This window comes from Periplaneta americana, chromosome 15 (genome assembly GCF_040183065.1).
Source record: "Periplaneta americana isolate PAMFEO1 chromosome 15, P.americana_PAMFEO1_priV1, whole genome shotgun sequence".
In the NCBI taxonomy this organism is placed as follows: Eukaryota; Metazoa; Arthropoda; class Insecta; order Blattodea; family Blattidae; genus Periplaneta; species Periplaneta americana.
Genome location: NC_091131.1, coordinates 145,608,601 through 145,635,082, shown reverse-complemented (window position 1 = coordinate 145,635,082; position 26,482 = coordinate 145,608,601). Strand labels below are relative to the sequence as shown.

The 26,482-nt window shown below is 36.2% G+C and overlaps 1 long non-coding RNA gene across 3 annotated transcripts; it reads left to right on the top strand.

The window, feature by feature from the left end:
- The first annotated feature begins 3,534 nt into the window (after nucleotides 1-3,534).
- LOC138715431 (uncharacterized) lies at nucleotides 3,535-8,889 on the top strand. 3 transcript variants are annotated; one of them, XR_011336328.1, is made up of 3 exons: nucleotides 3,535-3,694; nucleotides 3,952-4,099; nucleotides 5,871-8,889. It is a non-coding gene; the product is annotated as an uncharacterized lncRNA (long non-coding RNA). The 3 variants fall into 3 exon arrangements; XR_011336329.1 differs by having other exon boundaries at nucleotides 3,535-3,698; XR_011336327.1 differs by lacking the exon at nucleotides 3,535-3,694 and having other exon boundaries at nucleotides 3,793-4,099.
- The last annotated feature ends 17,593 nt before the right edge of the window (nucleotides 8,890-26,482 follow it).

The following is a 26,482-nucleotide window of genomic DNA, read 5'->3' as shown; positions in this document are numbered from 1 at the left end:
TAAGTTATTGTTGTAAAGAGAAATGCAAATTAATATTAATTGGTTTCATAGTTAATTATCGCTATAATCTTGAATGAGTGAAGCTATTATAGTAAATTTCAGTTCGTTTTGCACAAACAAAATTTATATAAACTTATTTCTTGCAGGTATCTTCGAGTTAATGGTGGAATTTAATATACTTCATTAAAATAATAAATTAACTTTATGCATTTAATATTTCAATAATGGAAGGAAGGTGTTAATTTTTCCAAAAGAACACGACAACGAAAGTGTAATATATTTTGTCGGCTGCTAGGAGAGAGATCTGCGATGATGAGGCGATAGTAGCGATCCTAGTGGTGGGCAACTACCCATGTTTGCATTTTTACTACATATTGAGCTTCGCGACTGTGACAATACCTAGCACCAATTAAATTTGTAATCTCCGCGCAAGTGTTGCTGGGAATAAAATACAGCCAACATATATTGCACCAATCAAATTTGTAGTCGACGCGCAAGTGTTGCTGGGAATTCGATATAATTATACAGCAAACACCAATCAAATTAAATAATCGCCGCGCAGGTCCTGCTGGGAATACAATACCTAGCACCAATGAAATTTGTAATCTCCTCGCAAGCGTTGCTGGGAATAAAATACTGCCAACATATATTGCACCAATCAAATTTGTAGTCGACGCGCAAGTGTTGCTGGGAATTCTATATAATTATACAACAAACACCAATCAAATTAAATAATCGCCGCGCAGGTCCTGCTGGGAATACAATACCTAGCACCAATTAAATTTGTAATCTCCGCGCAAGTGTTGCTGGGAATAAAATACAGCCAACATATATTGCACCAATCAAATTTGTAGTCGACGCGCAAATGTTGCTGGGAATTCGATATAATTATACAACAAACGCCAATCAAATTAAATCATCGCCGCGCAGGTCCTGCTGGGAATGCAATACCTAGCACCAATGACATTTGTAATCGCCGCGCAAGTGTTTCTGGGAATAAAATGTAGCCAACATACTTTGCACCAATCAAATTTGTAGTCGACGCGCAAGTGTTGCTGGGAATTCAATATAATTATACAACAAACACCAATCAAATTAAATCATCGCCGCGCAAGTTCTGCTGGGAATACAATACCTAGCACCAATGAAATTTGTAATCGCCGCGCAAGTGTTTCTGGGAATAAAATGTAGCCAACATACATTGCACCAATCAAATTTGTAGTCGCCGCGCAAGTGTTGCTGGGAATTGAATATAATTAGCCTATACTTCGAACCGTTGCTTACGAGATTATACAAGCTGGCGCATAGAGCTTGAAAAACGAGTCTGAAGTGGTTCCCTCGTAATGCCAATTCCGCCGCTCGGAGCGCTGTTCTGCCCTATATATTCATAGCAGAACACTTAAAAGACATTGACATTTGGGACATTTAAAGGACTCACCATTGCTTATTAAATGCTTCGTACAATATTTTATGGACAATAGACGTAATTTACAAACTTCTACTCCTCAATTATATTACAATAAAAGGCTGTCATTCTTGATATTAAAACATATTACATATAAACTGAGGGACTGTCTGCTCTGTACTTCAGTTCATACACCAAACATTTCCGGAAATAAATTAACTTGACATCTTACATATACGCACTATAGCCCACCCATTTCACCTAATATTATTAATATTGTTATTAAATAAGATATTGCAACTAATTAAGGTACTGCATTATCTTTAATTTCCTTGAATTCATAATTACGCATTTGCAAGAAGGCCTAACTTTTCCCTCTCTTTTAAAAAAAAATACGGACGTCACAATAACTGAGAATTATAATTATTGCGCGATTTTTTCTTGCAGTGGTGAAAACATTTCTATAGGCCTACTGATTAATCTATTGAGCATAGTAATAGTAAACGCTGTAATATTTTAGTGCGTGTACGCCTACTTAGCTCTTGTAAAACGAAATTTTCACTTTCACTTTCAACGGAACACTCACTTATATTCAGTTCTTGTATCCTGCAGTAAATTATCCATTTGTGATCATCTTTCCAATATAACCTCCTATTGAAACGACCACTTAAAATCATGAGCTAGAATTTATTATTTTAAAAACATTTCCACGTACATACTGTTATAATTGTTATGAACCACAATACAAAAGACAACACTGTGAAATTGGATTAATTTACCAAGATCAACATCAATACCGGTAGTATAAAATCACATATAGGCCTAGGCTATATTATTTCATTACTTTATGGTATTAATTAGAAAAATTAATTTTGATGAATTTACAAATATGCTGAAATAATTTATGACACCACTTATAGAAATGTAAAAATATGTATGTACATTTTGAAACAATGGGTATAGCACCACTTGAAAATGTTGAGCATTTTAACAGTAACTTGTAAATTGTTCCATCACGTTGTCTATAGTGTTCATTTATTGTAGCACTTTTAGAACGAACGTGGTTCACATACATAAGAAGAAATGACGGTGGAATGAGTCGAACACATACAGTTTTCTTTAATTTTTAGCAAATGATGAAGTTGAATAGCCTATATATTGTTACTTCATATCCTAACATAAGTAGAGTTGCCACCATAGATGTAACACCTGAAATGAATATAAAATAAATTAATGTATTGATAATGATACAAGAATAAAAAGAAATTAGGCTAGACATAACCTCACAAAATTACAAACACATGCTAAAACAAAAACAGAAAAAAAACTTTACGTATCCGTATATAATAAAACTAGATATTCCAGATATAATTTGTTTCACACGATAACCACCTCAGCCTATTTCGGCAGCAGCCATTATTAGTTACAGTTTGAGGTGCATTACCCAATCTCATACTAACCTTGTTAAGTTCTCTAACCTAATTCACTGAAAATTACGTAACAATACACAGGTCTAAAATACAGACAAATACACATTAATTACCTAATAAGTACAGCATGAAGATAATTCATTACTTTTGTCGGTATTTTCTAAAAGAGAAAGGGAAAACAGTAACAACATTATCTTCAATGTTTACATCACGTCGTTCACATTTTCATTAGGCCTATATCAGTAATGCTTGGTAAGTGAAACAATGCATGAAATTATTTTACATTTCGGGTCACATCATTCGAGAGTCGGAAAATGCAATTCGCCACTTTTAACATAGCATTGCTTGTTATATGAGAGAACTTTGACATTTACCTTAACCTATAAAGATACGACCTGTTGGTACCGAGTTCTTCACATAGCAAAACACAGACAATTTTCGAATATAACTTAGCTGAACAAACTTCAAATAACACTGTAATATGCTTGGCATATTTATAATATTCGTACTCAATCAGTAATGCACAATTAATCGAACTATTTTCACGATGCACAATGCTTTGTAATGGTACTATTCATCATTTCATAGGGCAGAGAGGCGAACCTAGCGGCAGAAATTGTCATGACTCACAGAGACCTACTCTCGATCGTGCTATGCGCCAGCTTGTGTAATCCCGTAAGCAACGCTTCGAACATAAAGGGGCAAAGCTTGCTGGGTAGTGGCACCAGAGTTAAATCAGCTGATCTAGGACGGGAAAGCGAAATGGAATATGGAAAGTCCATTGTGTGTTTAGTGAAATACAAGTGTTTTGAATTGATTTTGGGGCAAAAAAATGAGAAATAACGATAATATTTCGTAGGTGGGTACACTTACTACTTATTAATAACCTCACTGCAATGTATTAAAGTGCGATAATGTTATTTAATGATGTTTATTTATTTCGTAAAATATCAGTATACGATTTCTACACTGCCAGAAATTTATCTTAAGAAAAGAGCAGATTTGTCTGCGTTTGCCGAATGTGTATCATCACGCTTACGAATTTAAATACATAAAAACAAATAGGCCTACCTCAAGTTACCAAATTACCATAATTGTTTCGTGTTCCTCTTTCAGTTTTGCAGTCGAATCTTCAGTAGGTCTCAAGTTATTGCAAGAAAGTAATTACAGTGTGTCCTATTCAATTGTAAAAATGGTAATGTCTTGTGCAGCATATAATTGCACCCAAAGGTTTAAAAAAAAGGAGCAAGATATCATTTCACAGGTAAGGATTAAATTTGTAACTCTTAATAGTACATTAAATAAGGTACACATACAATAAAATACATACATACATACTAGACGGGCTGATATCATCATAATTGATCGGCAGAAGGATAAGGGTGTCATTCTTGATCCCACAATCCGTTTTGAGATGCATGAGCAACAGCCACAAGAGGTGTGTCGTGAAAAACAAGTCATATATGAGCCTTGTTGTCAGCATCTTGGAGCACAATACCACATTACACATTGGACAGTTTTTGGGCTCATGTTCGGTGCCCGTGGCACGATCCCACGTGAAACTTTAAATCAACTTAAACAATATAAAATTTCTGATGCAACGATTGATGCCATAGGATCTCACGTGTTAAAATCATCCTTAGCTATAATTAGTAATCATTTGTACCCAACAAAATTTTTATTGTAAATTATTTCCTACGTTTTCTTATCTTAATGTTTTTTCTTGTTCTTTCCAAATGTCACAAAATTGTTTTATTATTCTTTATGAATTGATTAGTAGGCCGATCTATCGAACCCTTATTTAGGGCGGCTTTTGTTTAAACAAATTTCATTCACTTTAATACCATAGTTGTTGACGAGCGAGTGTTGTATCATTCACATAGTGCATTGTGTTTGTGACAAGGCTAAGGTTCTTGGCTAAACTAGCGCTGAGGTAGTTCCCTTATACACCTCGCATAATATATAGGCTATGTGTAACTAATGAAAGTTATTGACGTACAAGTGTTGCATCATTCACATAGTGCACTGCGTTTATGACATGACATTTTTTAACATATAACTAACATAACATGGTCGCTTCTAACCTAATTGTTTACTTTATCGATACCGTAGTTGTTGACGTAAAAGTGTTGCATCGTTCACATAGTGCGTTGTGTATGACATGGCGTTGTTTAACATACGTTATATAAGTAATTAACATAACATGGTTGCTTCTAACCTAACCTAGTAATTATATACTTTATTGATACAGTAGTTGTTGACGTGTAACTATTGCATCATTAACATAGTGCATTGTGTTTCTGATATGGTGTTGTTTAACATATAGGCTAAGCAACTAATTTCCGAAGAGTGAGGAGTAGTCTAAAGCATGGCTGGATGGAAGTCACACAGAAAGAAGTGGGCAAATAGTGGATACGAACGGTATCGATAAAGTAAATAAAACCAACTTTGTATAAATAGCCAGTGAAGCTATCGTTGAGGTAGTTCTGGTGATTTCGTGTGTGTGTGTGTGTGTGTGTGTGTGTGTGTGTGTGTGTGTGTGTGTGTGTGTGTGTGTGTGTGTGTGTGTGTGTGTGTGTGTGAGAGAGAGAGAGAGATCGTAAAAAAAATCATTCACAGTATAGCAATTAATTTTACAATAGAATCTAACCTAACCCAACCCATGAGTGATCTAATCTAAGAAATTACCAACTTATTTGCATGTGCACTTTCATATGTTCATTGCCCTTAAAACGGGAACGTTGATGCTTTTATGGTTGCCCATATTACAATATTATTAAACAAAATTTAAAAAAATTAAATTGACTTTTCATAAATGATGTAAATAATTAGGCAAAACAGCAGGATCTGAGAGATTTCTTGGTTGTGTAAAACATAGAATGTTTCCATGGATGTTAAATTTAGAGCGTCAGGTATAGTATAGTTATCCATCCATCATGGCTCCTCCTGTTTTCCTAATACTGTATTTGTCTGTTATAGCTATGTTGTTGAATAAGGAAGCAAGAATTTAACTATTATTTTATTTTTCTCCTTAGACTGCATTTTCTGGTCCTGCAGAGGAGCTGTTTAAAAGAATGGTAAAAGGAAAAAAGATACTTATTCTCAGCAACTACGAAGTTTTGTCCTTACACTACATTTTTATTCAGCAAAAGCATACGAATATGTGAGGAAAACATTTAATACATGTCTTCCACATCCCCGTACCCTAAGAAGATGGTACCAGCATATTGATGGTTCACCTGACTTTACACAGGAAGCATTAACAGCGCTTAAACTAAAAGCTGAAGAATCTGAAACATCAGGTAAATCAGTTGTGTGCAGCCTTCTCATGGATGAAATGGCCATTAGGAGTAAGATTGAATGGGATGGTAAGGAAACATGTGGCTATGTTGATATGGGAACTGAGATTGATGACGATTCACTACCAGAGGCGAGGGAGGCACTTGTGCTGTTAGTGAATGCTATTAACGATTGTTGGAAAGTTCCAGTTGGATACTTTTTAATTGATAGTTTTTCAGGAGAGGAGAAAGCAAATTTAGTAACAAATGCACTTACAATGTTACATAATACTGGAATTCATGTTGTTAGTTTCACGTTTGATGGTGCTGCCAGCAATATAACAATGACTAAATATCTAGGGGTTGACATCTATCAAAATAGTGCAAAGACCTTTTTTTCACATCCAGTTACAAATGAACCAGTGTTTATTTTCCTTGATGCATGCCAGGTAAGAAACTCCTTAGCCAGTTTAGGTGTGATATACAACAGCGATGGCAGTGCAATAAAGTGGGATCACATATTAAAGCTAGTTGAGAAGCAACGTGAAGAAGGATTAACTCTGACTACTAGGGTTAGAAAGCGTCATGTCAATTGGGAGTCAGAAAAAATGAAAGTTAAACTAGCTGCCCAAACTTTAAGTAATAGTGTATCCCAGGCACTTAATTACTTAAGAAACACTGGGTATGAAGAATTTCAGGACTCTGCCCCTACAGCCGAGTTCGTTGAATTATTCAACAATATCTTCGACATTTTGAACAGCCGCAATTTGTTGAAGAAAGGCTACAAGAGTGGGTTTTCCCCAAAGACTCAGGAATTGATTAAAGTGTATGTACATAAGGCAGAATGTTATATACTAGGATCAAAGGTTTCTAGTCCTACTGGAAGCTCTGTTGTCCAATCAAGGAAAAAGACTGTTTACTATGTTCTCTTCCTCTGTCTTCTAATCTCTTCACAGTAGGATCTAGATTTGTATTTGACTTTTTGTTTCTGTTATATTTTGTATCTTATACAGTTGTGTTTAATATGGTATTTAATACCGTAGTTGGGTTTAGGTCATATACTGTGATCCTTACCAAGTATCTGCAATTCTTTCATAGTAGGGCCTACATTTATATTTAACTTTTGGCTCTGTTATATTTTGTGTCTTGTGTATATTTTGTTTAATCCCTAAGAGTTGAGATTTAGGCCAAGACTATACAAATATTTTGCATGTGGGCATAATTATTACTTACTGGTACTATGATATCCTTAACCAGTGTCTGTATTTCTTCCATATATTTAACTTTCGGCTCTGTTATATCAATATGTTGAACAGCAACTTCATGCCGGTATGTCAGAAAATTCAATTTTACAGGAGAGCGAAAAAAAAAAATTAGTAATATTGAAAAGGAACAAATATCTGACGCAAGAGGACATTTAAATTTCTTCTTCTCAAGTTTCTATTCAAGCTTTGACTTAAAATATGTTTGCAGAGGATTCGGGAAAATTTCTTTGATAAGAATTAAGTGAAACCTGCTTTTGTTCATATTTTTGCCATAACAAGGTTGCTGTTGAACACCAATATTAGCCACCGGCGTGGCTCAGTCGGTTAAGGCGCTTGCCTGCCGGTCTGAAGTTGCGTTCGGGCGTGGGTTCGATCCCCGCTTGGGCTGATTACCTGGTTGGGTTTTTTCCGAGGTTTTCCCCAACCGTAATGTGAATGCAAGGTAATCTATGGCGAATCCTCGGCCTCATCTCGCCAAATATCATCTCGCTATCACCAATCTCATCGACGCTAAATAACCTAGTAGTTGATACAGCGTCGTTAAATAACCAAATAAAATAAAAAAAAAACACCAATATTTTGTATCTCGTGTACATTGTGTTTAATACCTAATAGGTGGGGTTCAGGCATAGCTATACCAATTTTTCCCATGTATGCCTAATTAACTTTTTGGTTTTGTTACATTTGTATCTTGTTATTTTGTATCTTGTGCACATTGTGTTTAGGGTCATTCCATGCCAATGCAACCAAAGGGTGATGCATAAACACCACCAAATTAGCTCTTTGGAAAGTCTGAAAATTAGAAATTTATTTGTCATATTTCAACATGAAATCCAGTTTTTATTTCCAGTACAGTGAAATGTACATTTATGCATTATTATACAATGAAAAAAAAAAGTCCATGACTTGTTGCAAAGAAATGTCATTTAGCCTTTACCATGGAAGTATTTTGTATGGATCATTATACCTGTGAAATTCTTATTTATTTATTTTTTTCTAGCAGCACCATCAGAAAAATAAAGCATATTTTGCATATTGGGATGCCTTTTCCTAAGATACTGAGTTAGGCCTACAACTTGAAAGTACTGGACAGCTACAGTGCTAATTATGTTCCAAATGATCACTAATGATGCACATAGTTATGAGATACCTCAGATTGAGGTTGTGGCTATACTACATCTCAAGTTTGATTAGTGAAATATGTTACTAGTCAGTGATGTATGCAGTGGAGGGGGAGGAACTGGAACTAAAACAGTTTCACTAATGTAATTACTTGTGTTTTAATAATAGATCTGTTTAATACATTTTAAACCATACCTGTGATGTAAGCTCCTATTAATATTTATGTTTGTTAATAAATTGTGACAAATAACTTCAAAACATCCATAACAAATTTGAGAATGCACCATTAAGGTAAATTATTTCTTATATATTTCAGTGATTCATACTCTGAAACAATGCTCGTGCCTGTAACTCACAATAAAATTCCCGAAATTAGTGTCAAATATAAATACTGGTATTATGTTCTTGAAAACTTCCTATATTCTGTTTCCTTAACCTTTTTATTTCAGGTGGACTAACAAGTGAAGAGATCTTTAGGTAAGCTTACCATACATCCCATAAAAAATGGGATAGTCTCCTTTCTTGGCTTAGGTGTCCCTGATAAATGACCTGATAACAAAGGAATTAAACATAACCCCCAGTCACGAACACATCAACAATTATAGACAGAATTGGCTCCAGCATTGTCAACAGGATGGACCGTTCCAGATTGCCTCGACAGATCCTCAGCTACATACCTCAAGGGAAAAGATCTTTGTGTCGGCCCTTAAAAAGATGGAAGGAGACAGTAACAGGCCACTAGGCCAACTGCTTGAATGGCTGATGATGATAATGTTTGAATTTGAAATCAGCAAACGTAAATGAACTTGGTATGAAGGGTAGGGTGAAGTGAAGAAAAAAAAATTGAGTATGATTATGTAAATAATCGAGACTTATCCATGTTACCAGCCATACTCTTTTACTCCTACCTTCTGTGCTGACTCTACCAAACATCCTATGTGCATGTGCTATCATCTATACCCCATAGCACAGTTAATATCTTTTCTTCAGTTAGTGACCAAGAGCTGGCCTTAGTAATGAAAGAATCATGATTATTAACCCACTTTGTAGCATACAATGATTTTAGTTGTCTCTTTCGGTGGAGAGAGTCTGCTTCAGAAATAACAGTGTTAAGTACAGCCACTCTCTTGGGCAATGCTGACAAAAATGTAGAAATTGAACTCGGTATTCCCAGCTGGTTGTTTAAGTATGGCACATTGCAGAGTGTAGAAATGCACAGGTTGATTTCAGGATTAAAACAGTGTGTATAGAGGGCTCATCTTTTAAGATAGACACTGCAAGCCATTAAATTTCCCCGACATATTACACTCTCTACAATACCTTTGTCCATGAACATCATTGTAGTTTAGACCCAGGACCTTCAATTCCTTTATACATTTCGTAGAGGTCATTGAAATGAAAAGAAATTGTCTAATGCTGGTCAGCGATGTATGCAATGGATGGAGTAAAGAACAGGCCACCCTACCCCATTTCCTGGTCTAGTTGCCTCATAAGTGGTGCCTTGTTGATATCACTTGTGTGGTTTAGATAGTTGACTAAACAACAACTAAGATCGTCATATTCACATATCTGATTGTCATCTCCTCTGTTGTGCCTATGTCTATGAAAATATTTCACAAGATTAATGTGTCTGATTATGACCGTGCAAGTAACTTCCCTACAGATAAGATTAATTAATTTTGTATAGTAGGACTTATGGTGCAATTGAGACTTTGTCTCTCAAATTGATTATGTAGATCTTTAGCTCCTGCATCCATTATAAAACCTATAAGCCCTCGAAAAATGTCCTGAGTACGGTACTTGATAGAAGTGGCTCGACTGAGGTAATAACATTTAATGGATCATTGTCATGATGGCGCCTCTTAGTGGTAAATAAATGCCAGGCAGGGAAGTGTTGTTTTTATTATTGGAATCTGTTTCCTTTTGTCTTGATTATTGCTACCTTGTCCTTATTCATTAAAATTTTAACTATCTTTAGATTTTGAAGAACTGAACAGCTTTTCAGATGAAAGTAAGCGGTACTGAATTCACTAATCTATAAAACCATTTTTAAACATTTGCAAGAGCTCCGAATAGCATATGAAGGGATGTAATGATCAAAGATAGTAGTCAACTTCTAAGGAAATTTGCTTTGAGAAGAATTCTGAAAACTAGAAAAAAATGGATATGAGAGTTATGAAACTAGCATTGAGGTAGTTTCTGTGATTTCGGAATTCAAAAACGTTTGATTTAGAATGGATTTTTTTTTTTTTGTGGATATGCAGTTGATCGTATATGCAAGGCATAACAAACGCCTAAACTAACCAAAGGTGCACAGATGCAAGGTGTTTAGAAGGAGTACAAAGGGAACTACCTCAGCACTAGTTTAGCCAAAAATTGAATTACATCACCACTAATTTTGAGGACTATGTCAGGAAAATGGTATGGAAATATTAATCAGTGATCCAGAAATTTCGGCATTGGAGTTTCCTTTATTTCCGAATCACACTCAGCCAGTTGAGAGGTGCATGAAGCTTGTGACTCAAGCTTCCAGTTCCACTGTGGGTAAAAAATAGATGATTTATAAACAACCACATGAATTGATTCAAAAGCAGTTTTGCCCAGATTCGAAACAAAATCAGAATACCGTATATAAAAATAAAAAAGTACCGGTATTAGGCCTAATAATGTTATTTATATTGTTTTTATTCCCGTTTAAATGTTCAATTTATGTGAAATAACGTAGAAATATTATTTTCCCCAAGTTTTTATTTAAATAATTTCTGTGTCATGACTTCATTTGTAAGTTTTCATTTTATTATTATACTTTTATATTTAGTTTTAAGGGCTATTGTGAGGATTTAATTCTAATTTACAAGACATCCATGTTTCTTGTTACCTGCGTAAAATTACCGAGAAAATTTTAAAACTGAAACATAATGGGTTAACATTTTTCGTTACATTTTTTCAAACATTCATTTTACGCGAAAGAGCGAAAAATCATGTTCTTTCCCTTCCTCTTTGTATAAGTAGCTGCCAGTTTGTGACCTATTCCTTTTTATGGGCTTACATAATTATATTTTTTATTAATCTGTGAATTATAGTATTATATAAAGACAGGTAGGCCTAGGCCTATAATCCAGTTTTACTAGTAAATAAACTTGCCGAACTTACGAATAACTAAACTAAAACACAAGGTTCGATAGAGCCCTCAAGATGTTAATCACAAAATCAAAGCTATTATATTTAATATTTCAGTAAGACACAACTTTATTTTCTCACACTATTATAGTTTTCAAATCAATAAAAGTTACCATAACCTATGTTTTCACTCGCCCCAAATGAAGTACTGTCAAGTGACGTAAAGAAATTGTCATGATTAAACATTTTTAAAAACAATAGTATCCTTCCTTTTGTCAACTCCTTTGTTTCAATCTCACTTGATACATTTTCAGTAACTTCTAACTGCAATTTCCTTATTAAAACTTCTACAGTAAAAGTATCCCACATTTTCATAAGACATTTATAGCAGGCTCATATTTAAGTTATTTCATGTTGTATTATAAAACAAGCCATTAAAACAAGAAACTTGTTCAATTAGGATCTAGCGAAACATTTTTTTATCTTAATACATTCTAGAATATGCTGTCTTATCCGCAATAAGTGCAATAAATTGCTTGTTCGTAAGCATACTGTGTAATATTTTGCCCGAGATCAGCTTATCTGAGAGAGAGATGTTATTTTGGTGCCACATTCATCCGGCAGAGTAATATTGAGCGCCCTCTCTATATACTTTAATGCTCCAAGCAACAAACCTTGCACCAATGAAATTTGTAGACGCCGCGCAAGTGTTGCTGGGAATAAAATGTACCCAACAAACCTTGCACCAATGAAATTTGTAATCGGAGCGCAAGTGTTGTCGGGAATAAAATGTAGCCAACATATATTGCACCATTGAAATTTGTAGTCGCCGCGCAAGTGTTGCTGGGAATTCAATTTAATTATACAACAAACACCAATCAAATTAAGTAATCGCCGCGCAGCTCCTGCTGGGAATACAATACCTATCACCAATGAAATTGTAAACGCCGCGCAAGTGTTGTCGGGAATAAAATGTAACCAACATATATTGCACCAATGAAATTTGTAGACGCCGCGCAAGTGTTGCTGGGAATTAAATATACCCAACAAACCTTGCAAGAATGAAATTTGTACACGCCGCGCAAGTGTTGCTGGGAATAAAATATACCCAACAAACCTTGCACCAATGAAATTTCTAGACGCCGCGCAAGTGTTGCTGGCAATAAAATGTACCCAACAAACCTTGCACCAATGAAATTTGTAATCGCCGCGCAAGTGTTGTCGGGAATAAAATGTAGCCAACATATATTGCACCAATGAAATTTGTAGTCGCCGCGCAAGTGTTGCTGGGAATTCAATGCAATTATACAAGAAACACCAATCAAATTAAGTAATCGCCGCGCAAGTGTTGTCGGGAATAAAATGTAGCCAACATATATTGCACCAATGAAATTTTTAGTCGCCGCGCAAGTGTTGCTGGGAATTCAATGTAATTATACAAGAAACACCAATCAAATTAAGTAATCGCCGCGCAAGTGTTGTCGGGAATAAAATGTAGCCAACATATATTGCACCAATGAAATTTGTAGGCGCCGCGCAAGTGTTGCTGGGAATAAAATATACCCTACAAACCTTGCACCAATGAAATTTGTAGACGCCGCGCAAGAGTTGCTGGGAATAAAATATACCCAACAAACCTAGCACAAATGAAATTTGTAGACGCCGCGCAAGTGTTGCTGGGAATAAAACATACCCAATAAACCTAGCACCAATGAAATTTGTAGACGCCGCGCAAGAGTTGCTGGGAATAAAATATACCCAATAAACCTAGCACCAATGAAATTTGTAGACGCCGCGCAAGTGTTGCTGGGAATAAAATATACCCAACAAACCTAGCACCAATGAAATTTGTAGACGCCGCGCAAGTGTTGCTGGGAATAATAATAATAAGAGAGAAATGCGCACGAGTGTGCATTGTTAGAGATACTAGTAAATATCACTTTTTCCTATCTCAGTGATTGATTTGTCTGCCGTCTGACACGTCAGTATGTGATATTGCCGACATAGTTCACCACATAATTTGCACACGCAATCTCCGTCAACAGTATGGAAGCCTGATCTGATGCAAAGTCTGTGGTGGTAGCCATGAATTGATAGTCTCGTCACCACATGTCGCAACGGTTGGTTTGGTCCCATCCAGTTCCTGTCTAACACGGCTCCGGTGCTGTAGAACCCTCCGGAATCTGGCGTCTTTTCTCTTCTCTTTCCGTTAGAAGCTGCTCGTAGCCGCTGGTAGATGGCAGTAAGTAGTCCGTTCTGAGGTCTTCTATCAGGAAGGTTTCCCTTGAAAGTATATATATAAGCCTCCTTGGTGCATATTTTGATGTTCCCAGGGCTCTTTTCAGGAAGGTGGCTTTAACACTTTCTAGCATCTCCAGGTCCTTCTTCTTTAAGTACTGCCAGTACTGGCATTATCTTCGCCCTGAATAGCTTCATTGCTGTTTCCAACGACAGTGATTGTAGGTGCTTTATGTCGCTTATTGCCCTGATCGCGCCCGCTGCCCTCTCCTTTACATGCATAGTAAAACAGGTCCCTGATGTTTGGAAGATCACTCCGAGGTATCTGAACGAGTTGACTACTCCTAGTGGCTCTTGGTTATGCTGGATTATATCATTCCTCGATATCCGACCTCCTTTGCGAAACATCATAACCTTAGTCTTTTCTGTGTTTATATGAAGTCCGTTGTTATTCGCCCAGTCATTCAATCTATCGAAGCACGATTGCAGATCCTCCACATTTGCTGCTGTTAAGGCATATACGTCCGTCTGTCCACCTCCGCGAACTGCTTCTATCACGTCCGCTGTCATTAGGTTGAAGAGTAGGGGGCTGACGGGATCTCCCTGCAACACACCGTTTGTTTGCGTGATGGGTTTCGATGTCCTTATGTTCACCACATTATACTCTAACATATTCCTTATTATGTTAGTGAGATAATTCCGTCCAAACTTGGTCTCCAGCTTTGAAACTAATATCTGTCTATCTAGCAGATCGAAGGCCTTTTTATAGTCTATGAAAACTACGTATCGTTTCCCCTTGTCATGACGTAGAGCTTCCTCTATTACTTGTAATAATGTTGAGACAGCCTGGAGCGTTGATCTTCTTTCCGGAAACCAAATTGCTCTACTGGTATTATATTTCCTGCAAGTTCCGAGAGTCTTTGTGTGATGATTTTGGTGAAGATCTTGAAAGCAGCATTCTATAGAGCGATGCCCCTATAAGCGTCCGGTAGCATTGTATCTCCTCTCCCTTTGTAGAGGACTTTGATTGTCGACGTCCTCCATACTTCAGGAATTTGCTTATCTCCAGGCACTTATTGAATAGCATTGCCCATGTTTCCCTCCAGATTGGTACAGTGTCTTTTAAATTCTCGTTGAAGATTGCGTCTGGACCTGCGGGTTTTTTGCATTTTAGACTCCGTATTGCTGCAGTGACTTCTTCTTCTGTAATTTTTGGGAAATCCTGTGCTTTTGTTATTATGGTTGTAGACTATTCTCTCTCAGTGTGCCTGATGTTTAATGTTTTCTGGAAGTGTTCCTCCCAAGTACTCATAGATATTTCCTGTGAGAACTTCGGTTTTCTGGATGTTAGTGCTACATATGAGTCTTTCACTGCTTCTTCGACAAGTCTTCTGCCTTCTTTCTCTACGTGCGCTACTTTTTTCACTTTTATCAGTCGTTTGTATTGTCTTCTAACCTGGCCATACTGTTGTAGGGTCTCCGGGAATAAAATATACCCAACAAACCTTGCACCAATGAAATTTGTAGACGCCGCGCAAGTGTTGCTGGGAATAAAATATACTCAACAAACCTTGCAAGAATGAAATTTGTAGACGCCGCGCAAGTGTTGCTGGGAATAAAATATACCCTACAAACCTTGCACCAATTAAATTTGTAGACGCCGCGCAAGTGTTGCTGGGAATAAAATATACCCAACAAGCCTTGCAAGAATGAAATTTGTAGACGCCGCGCAAGTGTTGCTGGGAATAAAATATACCCAACAAACCTTGCATCAATGAAATTTGTACACGCCGCGTAAGTGTTGCTGGGAATAAAATATACCCAATAAACCTAGCACCAATGAAATTTGTAGACGCCGCGCAAGTGTTGCTGGGAATAAAATATACCCAGCAAACCTTGCACCAATGAAATTTGTAGACGCCGCGCAAGTGTTGCTGGGATTAAAATATACCCAACAAAACTTGCAAGAATGAAATTTGTAGACGCCGCGCAAGTGTTGCTGGGAATAAAATATACCCAGCAAACCTTGCACCAATGAAATTTGTAGACGCCGCGCAAGTGTTGCTGGGAATAAAATATACCCAACAAACCTTGCACCAATGAAATTTGTACACGCCGCGCAAGTGTTGCTGGGAATAAAATATACCCAACAAACCTTGCACCAATGAAATTTGTAGACGCCGCGTAAGTGTTGCTGGGAATAAAATATTCCCAACAAACCTTGCACCAATGAAATTTGTACACGCCGCGCAAGTGTTGCTGGGAATAAAATATACCCAACAAACCTTGCACCAATGAAATTTGTAGACGCCGCGCAAGTGTTGCTGGGAATGAAATACACCCAACAAACCTTGCACCAATGAAATTTGTACACGCCGCGCAAGTGTTGCTGGGAATAAAATATACCCAACAAACCTTGCAAGAATGAAATTTGTAGACGCCGCGTAAGTGTTGCTGGGAATAAAATATTCCCAACAACCCTTGCACGAATGAAATTTGTAGACGCCGCGCAAGTGTTGCTGGGATTAAAATATACCCAACAAACCTTGCACCAATGAAATTTGTAGACGCCGCGCAAGTGTTGCTGGGAATAAAATATACCCAACAAACCTTGGAAGAATGAAATTTATAGACGCCGCGCAAGTGTTGCTGGGAATAAAATATACCCAATAAACCTTGCAAGATTGAAATTTGTAGACGCCGCGCAAGTGTTGCTGGGAATAAAATATACTCAGCAAACCTTGCACCAATGAAATTTGTAGACGCCGCGCAAGTGTTGCTGGGAATAAAATATACCCAATAAACCTTGCAAGAATGAGATTTGTAGACGCCGCGCAAGTGTTGCTGGGAATAAAATATACCCAACAAACCAGGCACCAATGAAATTTGTACACGCCGCGTAAGTGTTGCTGGGAATAAAATATACCCAACAAACCTTGCACCAATGAAATTTGTAGACGCCGCGCAAGTGTTGCTGGGATTAAAATGTACCCAACAAACCTTGCACCAATGAAATTTGTAGACGCCGCGCAAGTGTTGCTGGGAATAAAACATACCCAACAAACCTTGCACCAATGAAATTTGTGGACGCCGCGCAAGTGTTGCTGGGAATAAAATATACCCAACAAACCTTGCACCAATGAAATTTGTAGACGCCGCGCAAGTGTTGCTGGGAATAAAATATACCCAACAAACCTTGCACCAATGAAATTTGAACACGCCGCGCAAGTGTTGCTGGGAATAAAATATACCCAACAAACCTTGCAAGAATGAAATTTGTAGACGCCGCGCAAGTGTTGCTGGGATTAAAATATACCCAACAAACCTTGCACCAATGAAATTTGTAGACGCCGCGCAAGTGTTGCTGGGATTAAAATATACCCAACAAACCTTGCACCAATGAAATTTGTAGACGCCGCGCAAGTGTTGCTGGGAATTAAATATACCCAACAAATCTTGCACCAATGAAATTTGTAGACGCCGCGCAAGTGTTGCTGGGAATAAAATATACCCAACAAACCTTGCACCAATGAAATTTGTAGACGCCGCGCAAGTGTTGCTGGGAATAAAATATACCCAACAAACCTTGGACCAATGAAATTTGTACACGCCGCGCAAGTGTTGCTGGGAATAAAATATACCCAACAAACCTTGCAAAAATGGAATTTGTAGACGCCGCGCAAGTGTTGCTGGGAATAAAACATACCCAATAAACCTAGCACCAATGAAATTTGTAGACGCCGCGCAAGTGTTGCTGGGATTAAAATATACCCAACAAACCTTGCACCAATGAAATTTGTAGACGCCGCGCAAGTGTTGCTGGGAATAAAATATACCCAACAAACGTTGCACCAATGAAATTTGTAGACGCCGCGCAAGTGTTGCTGGGAATAAAATATACCCAACAAACCTTGCACCAATGAAATTTGTAGACGCCGCGCAAGTGTTGCTGGGAATAAAATATACCCAACAAACCTTGGACCAATGAAATTTGTACACGCCGCGCAAGTGTTGCTGGGAATAAAATGTACCCAACAAACCTTGCAAAAATGGAATTTGTAGACGCCGCGCAAGTGTTGCTGGGAATAAAACATACCCAATAAACCTAGCACCAATGAAATTTGTATTCGCCGCGCAAGTGTTGTCGGCAATAAATTGTAGCCAACATATATTCCATCAATGAAATTTGTAGTCGCCGCGCAAGTGTTGCTGGGAATTCAATGTAATTATACAACAAACATCAATGAAATTAAGTAATCGCCGCTCAGGTCCTGCTGGGAATACAATACCTAGCACCAATGAAATTTGTAATCGCCGCGCATGTGTTTCTGGGAATAAAATGTAGCCAATATACATTTCACCAATCAAATTTGTAGTCGCCGCGCAAGTGTTGCTGGGAATTCAATATAATTATGCAATAAACACCAATCAAATTAAATAATCGCCGCACACATCCTGCTGGGAATACAATACCTAGCACCAATGAAATTTGTAATCGCCGCGCAAGCGTTTCTGGGAATAAAATTTAGCCAACATACTTTGCACATGACTTACGAAAAATATTTTTAAAAGATTTGAAATAAATTTGAATACTAAATGGCAGTCGCAAATCATCCGTTATCAATATTGACTTGGTTTATTTGATTAATTTTTGCCTCTTCCTTTTCTAATAATTGAATAGTTACCCCGAAAAGAGATCTAACCAACAAAAAATCGAAAGATGAGTTTTCAGAGCAATAGTGATCTATCAAAGAAATGCCATCGCCTGGCGGACATAAAGTGACATAATTTCTCTTTCAAAGGTTAGTTTTTTTGTTTCAATATTGGGATTCCGGCGAATAGTGATCTATCTTTTCTAAAACGGCGGAAGTAGGGAAACAAGCTGTGAGTATTAGTGCTGAAAAACAATTCAATAAAGGCCGGAAGCGCAAAATAAACATTCATGAATGGAAGGATAATAAGAATAAAGCCTTAAGGAATGCTGGGAAGCCATATATGAGTAGAAAAGGGTATTTTGTGTCGGGAAAATGTGTATCAGAATCGGTGAGTGGAACACTGATGTAACCGCAATTTTTATTACAAGCTGTTTTTATTACTTTTCAGATCTGTAGTCCGACTCATTGGTAACATTTTATTAAATATTTAGGCAACATGGTAACATACACATATTACGTCGCGTGAAACCATTTTTAAAAACATGTTTTGTCGAATACACATTATTTCCAATATAAAAATTTATTGAAAACTAGGAGGGAGAAAATAGTATTAATTTTACAAAAATATTTTGCTTTCACACTTATTTGAAGCGTAAGCTGTATGTTGATTTTTGTACAATACAGGTTATTATTATTATTATTATTATTATTATTATTATTATTATTATTATTATTATTATCACACTTTTTATGTTACTGTATGCCGCTGTCGTAATCAGTGTGTAGAGGTTCTTCCTGATATGAAGAAACAGTTATTCCAGAACTTCTACAAACTAACATACGATCGTTGCATCGCTCAGAATAATAACTGGCGATGCTTAGCTCTCTATCATTACCTCATTAGGAATAAATATTTTACAACCATTGATCAGAAGTTGTTGGTTAGTGGACATAGTTTTTATCCCTGCGACAGGGATTTTCCGCATACTATATGGACACAGAAGATTTTTTGATCTGTCACTCATAGCTGGCATGCTTAAAAGAGATCCTAAATTTAAGATTACTTCATGCTTTTGGATCCAGTTTTCAGAAGAGAAGCCAAATAGACTCAGAACTCGAGCAAGCCATAATATTCTTCAACCATGGCAAACCTATGAGATCTTGGAAACCCACAAACGACGTAATAAGCTAATTCCACTCCCAACAGTTATAGCTCAACTGTACAATGAAGATATGGCAATAAAGAAAGCAAAGAAAGTGGATTTGTTGCATATGTGCAAGTTCATTCCTCCCCAATTTCGTGAATTCTACCAAAATCTTAGAGTAACTGAGTGACAATGGGACGGATGTTTCATAAAAAAGCTCTCAAAGTAGCTGAGTGAAAGTGACAATATAACATTTGAAACTGAATCATCATTGATTGTGACTTTTACACTTCTTATTATAGATTTTAAGTTAGTTGTACAGTAGGTTAGATCATTTTTCCATTCTTCAGGGATAGATCGTTTTTCCACTCAATTTTGCATTAATTTGTTAATATTTAATAGTAATATATTATTTTGCCTATAGTTTGACTCAAATGTGTTTAAAATAGAATGGACTATTGCAAGTATGTATGCTTTGCTTAAGATATTAACCTTGAAATAAGAATAAAATGTTTTTTTCGTTTCCTCAACAATTTGTCGTTTGTGGGTTAGATCTCTTTTCGGGGTAACTATTCAATTACCGATTTTAGTTGGTTAAAATTTTATTTGGTATCTTTACAATTACCTTTTATTCCTCTATAATATTATTTTTACTGAAAACGTAAAAATTGAATTACATAAACATACGGAAAGATTCGGCAATTTAATTATCACAAAAGTTAATTTATTCAGTAATAATAACGTGGAAGTTCAATAGGTACGTGAAATCACTCCAACAAACTATGAAAGGCACTTCGGGACCTATGTTCATCTTTCCGACCAAATTCTGTCCTTTCTTTTAATTAAATGAGGAATAGACCAGCAATGGGATTGTTACGCGGTAATAAAATAAATATTCGGACAAACTAAGCTGTCTTTCCACAACTGTAAATCTATAAAAAGCAGATTCCACAATGCGATTACATATTGTGCTGGTGCGTTTTGCGTAACAATTCATGGCTGAAATTTAGACAAAGCTAGCGAACATGTCACTACGGACACGAAAAATTCTTTTCTATAACACGCAACAATGAAACTTCCAACTTTAATTTTTGTAACTTCTCTGGTGCGAGAATCTGTGACAGGTTAAGATACATTAGCTTGGTATAGGCGTTTTATGTGCATTGCATATACTAAGTGAAGTGAAATGTGTGTTTGCGTTATATTTTGAAGTGTTCTATATCTTTATTTCAAGTGTTAAATAATCACTTTTAGGTTACTTGCAGCGATCAATTCTTTCACATTTTTACCTATTTTGTAATGTTTTCAAATTCACGTCCTAATTCCTTATATATTCCAAACTGCTTGAAAATTAGTTTTTTTTTTTTACTTTTTTTTTTTCGTCAATAATACCTTCAGTGTTGGGTGCTATGGAACACACCTGGGAAAATATTAAGAGATAATGCTTCAACATAGCCTATAGGAAGTACAGAAATTCTGTGATTCCCAGGCAAATGTGATGAATCAATTTTTGGCGAAAATGAGACTTTTCTGTAGTCTATGCTGTGCATCCTAATGTTAGGCCTATCTTTATTGTGGCAAAATATGACATGTATATCGTATTTCTATAAATTTCTAACCAACTTGTAAGAAACATGATACTATGATTTTAAACAAGTCGTACAAACTTGTAATTCTCGCTCCTGAAAGACTGCAAAAATGACATTTTGTCTTGGAGCAACAGGATTAGTCTCTAAGAAAATGTTTTTGTAACATGTTGTATTCCCTGGCTGATATAAGAAGTTTGTAGCCGGTTATTTAACGACGTTGTATCAGCTACAAGATTAGTTAACGTCGATGGGATTAGTCACAATGAGATGTCTTTTGAAGAATATGAGGTCGAAAATTCGCCATGTGATTAGCTGACATTCTGCTTACAGTTCGGAAAAACTTGAGAAAACAAAGTCAGTTGATCAGCCGAAGCGGGAATCGAAACCACGCTCAAGCGCAGCTCCACATCAGTAGGGAAGGGAACGTGTCATTGAAGGAGTGTTATAGTAGTCTCTAAGAATGGATGTACTACTCCTCCAGGTCACAATGATGTTGTTCTACAGTAAAGCCACGTTTCCACTATTGCAACTGCGCAGGAATAATGAGAGGGAAACAGCAGTTGCCAGTTAAAACTGCAGATTATCTTGCACACAACTCATTTCTATTTGCGCACATATTCATTTTGGATAAGCAAATATCACAAAGGAAGGAGTGAAACTAGAATCATGATTGAGGAAGTGAGCTGGCCGAAATATCATTTTTTGTTTAAATTACGTGTATGTCAAGATCAGATTTTGAAATTAAATTACAATTGATTGGACCAGGAAGAATTTTTTTTCCATGAAGCAGTTTCAGCAGTTACCACACTGGTCATGTGTGTAAGGTTTTCAGCCACTGGTGACAGCGTTCCAAATTTAAGATTCACTTTCAAATTGTCAGGTAACACTATTTCACGCTATGAAAGAAATTTTCCCAGTGATCGTGTAGGCTCTCTAAACTCAAGTAAAAGTAAGATTTTTTAATTATTATTATGTTACTAAATTAATTTACTGTGAAACATTACAATAAACAAAAAGAAATAAGACAATAGAATAAAACTCTATTTTCTGCAATCAAGCTCCTTTTTTTCCAGTAAGAGCCCAATAATTATCTGGTGAAAATTATTTATGATTAATTGGATTATCGGGACAGAGTATAATACGTAACGGTAGGGACAGGAGGGCAAATAAACCAAATGGCTTTTAAGAAACCTGGAGTTTCATTACCGCCCTCACATAAGCCCGCCATCGATCTCTATCCTGTGCAAGATTAATCCAGTCTCTATCATCATATCCCACTTCCCTCAAATACATTTTAATATTATCCTCTCGTCTACGTCTCGGCCTCCCCAAAAGTCTTTTTTCCCTCTGTATGCGTTTCTAGATTCGCCCATACGTGCCACATGCCCTACCCATCTCAAACGTCTGGATTTAATGTTTTTAATTATGTCTGGCGAAGAATACAATGCGTGCAGTTCTGCGTTGTTTAACTTTCTCCATTCTCCTGTAACTTCATCCATTTTAGCCCCAAATATTTTTCTTAAGACACCTTTTCTCATTTCATTCATTCATTTATTTTATTCCACAGATCTTACGTGAGCAATGAAGCTTTAAGATGAGGAACAAGTCAGAATTTTACAATATTAGAATTACAATTTTTACAAATTTTTACAATATTTTACAATTTTTAGTTTCACAATTTAGTAATTTTCTACAATTTTTACAATTTCGTGCAATTTTTTATAATATTTTGGTGAGATGTAGTGAGATGAGGTGAGGTCCGAGGATTCGCCAAAAGATTACCTGGCATTTTCCTTTTGGTTGGAGAAAACCTCGGAAAAACCCAACCAGGTAATCAAATCAAGGGGGTGAAATGAAGTGATGCTGAGGACTCGCCATAGACCAAACGGCTTCAGTCCCACGGCTGGGGAAAACCTCGGAAGAAACCATTCAATGAGAGAAACCATTCAACTCAAACACCCTTAATTTCTCTTCCTCTCTCGAAGTGAGAGTCCAAGTTTCACAACCATACAGAACAACCGGTTACATTTTTTTTTTTTTTTTAATTCTAACTCAGATTTTTTGAAAGCAGACTGGATGACAAAAGCTTCTCAATCGAATAATTTCTGACATTTCCCATATTTATTCTGCGTTTAATTTCCTCTCGAGTGGCATTTATATTTGTTACTCTTGCTCCAAGATATTCGAATTTTTTCACCTTTTCGAAGGATACATTTTCAATTTTTATATTTCTATTTCGTAAAATGTTCTGGTCACGAGACAAAATCTTATACATGTTCTTTTCGAGATTTACTTCCAAACCTATCTCTGTACTTGCTTTAAGAGAAATTAAAAATGAATGAATGAATGAATGAATGAATGAATGAATGAATGAATGAATGAATGAATAAATGAGTGAATATGTAAGTGAATGAATAAGTGAGTGAATAAGTAATTGAGTGAATAACTGAGTGAATAAGTGGTTAAATAAAGAAATAAATCATTAAATAAATAAATAAATGACTAAATAAACAAGCGAATGAATAAGTAAATAAATACATTAATGAATAAATAATGTGAATAATTAATTGATTAAATAAATGAATAAATAAATAAGTGATCAAATAAATACATAAGGGAATATATGTATATGAAAAAATAAATACGTGAATAAATAATTAAGTGAATAACTAAATAAATAAATAGGTAAATAAATTAACAATGAGACAGGTGTATACAGACAGACAGGCAGATCATTTCAAACACGTCACAAAGAACACATCACAGCCATGATAAAATAACAAACCACTTCCACATACGCAGAATACATCACAAAAGCCAACCACACCTACAGAAACATAAACACAGACATGGAAAACCTATATCTCCAACCGAAAAACCAGACAGAAACTAAACACACTAGAACAATACGAAATATACAGACACACAAAAACACACCCGCATCAAATCCTCAACACATAACTCAATTTCAGAACACACTTTTTGATTCCACATTACACTACACAAACACACCCCCACAGGAAACGCAATCAGAAAGCGCAAAGACCACCCAGTTCTGAGGATAACTCACAGGCTGAAACTAGTCAACAAGGTAACTTAGTTATTTAACACGTGGAGGCATATGTATGTATACTTTATATTCCAAGTGATATAGTGTTAAAAGTTGTGTGATCAAGTTGTATAAATTAATTAATTCGGTTTTCTTCGCTCCTCCGTGAAGCCTATGATAGTGGCATTTGAAACTTTTAATTTTATAGTTGATTGCTTTTGTAAATCCCAGCTCATACATATCTGCTTAAAAATTGATGGGCATCCCTCCCCCTTTTCTGACGGTCCTTATAATTCGGTTCTGAGGCTCGCCATAGACCAGGATAATTCCTGTATTCTTCAGTCAACTCTACGCTTTTCCCATTAGACCAGTTCATCACACTCTCACATACAGATAACCTATGAAAAAATACTGGACAAACTAGTCGAATGTACCGGAGCTATACAAATGTTTGCAATGAAAACAGCAGCTCCTACGAAGCCCTGAAATCAGCCGGTGAAGAAGCAGACAGTTGCCAATGTCTCCCGGTCCCAGAGCATGAAACGTGTATAGCTTATACAATAGGCCTACTTAGCCTATTTCTTCCCAAATACGTTGTTTTTTGCAATGTTGTAAATAAAAATAGACATAGGTGTGCCTATAACACATTTTTTAAATAACAATAAATATACATAAGCTTAATACACAGAAAGCTTCAGCTTGCAGCTTGAACGTACAGTATGTATTACAATGACTATTACACTCTTACTACGTCATACAACTTTTGACCAATAAAACGGTACGAAAGGACGTATTTCAACCAATCATGGCTGCTTATCGCACAATTTTATCGCGTCCCTAGCATTTGTTTCTTTGTTTGCCAACATTTGAAACTGCGCTGGTCTGGACGTCAAAAAAAAAAATAAATAAATAAATAAATAAATAAATAAATAAATAAATAAATAAATAAATAAATAAATAAATAAAAAATAGAAAATTACAAACCACTCCAGTCGATGCACAGCAGTTTCAAATATGACTCGCATTGGCATTCAAGAACAAGAATTAATAAAAATCACTGATCATACCTATGCATCTTCTGAAATCCGATTTACAAATAAATGAAGAGCACCATTCGGAAATCCTGAATAAGTAGAATACACCATGTAGGCCTAAATCAATGAGTTCCACTTCTATTACGCACACGTAAAATATAACATCAATTGAACCACCAACCACATTCAAATTTGAAAATTGTACACTCAATAATTATTCCTTTTAAAATTATTCATTCGGAAATTCTGAATAAGTTGAATACACCATGTAGGCCTAAATCAACGAGTTCCACTTCTATTACGCACACGTCCAATATAACATCAATTGAACCACCAACCGCATTCAAATTTGAAAATTGTACATTCATTAATTATTCCTTTTAAAATTATTCATGTTTATTTTTTATGTCATCGTCGTTAATTAAAACTTTTCTAACACTTGTGTATATTAGTTAGGTTATGTTATAGCTTATGCTATATGATATTATGGATAGTCACGTATCAGAGATTGTTTAATATTAAGATTTATTGAAAATCATGTCAAGTGACGTTGATTACTGGGATTCGGATAATTGAAGTGGAATGTTGCATTTTAATAAAAATGAAACTGAATCCACAAAGTCTTCCTGACTAGTAACATTGCCATCGCATGGATGAATATATAATAGGATGCGAAACTTAATGAGTTTCCCGTAACACATACTAGAGGCGCTGTTGTAGAAATTGATCTTGCTGCCATCTATATGTGGTAGAGGCTTTATTACAAATAGCAGCGCACCAAGTAGCGAAAAGAATAATTACTCCATGCATTTAGCAGCGCACCTGGTGACGAAAATGTTAAACTGTGCAGAAAGTATTCCCTCCCGCCCTCATCGATATTCAAAACTAACCCAATTTAAAATAAAACATTTACAGTTTTATTCCTCACAGCATATTCTACTGAAAATTCTTACCGGAGCCAACAGGAAGATAAAAGAGACGATGTGTTTTACACTACCCGATTAAAATATAACCAGACAGAGACAAAAAATAAAGTAAAAGGTTAGATAATTGGGATTGTATTCTTTGGGTATTTATTGTACAGCACAATGGAAAAGTCTGCAAGAACTACGTAGATAGTTCGATTTATTATATTGCTATTACTTTACAATA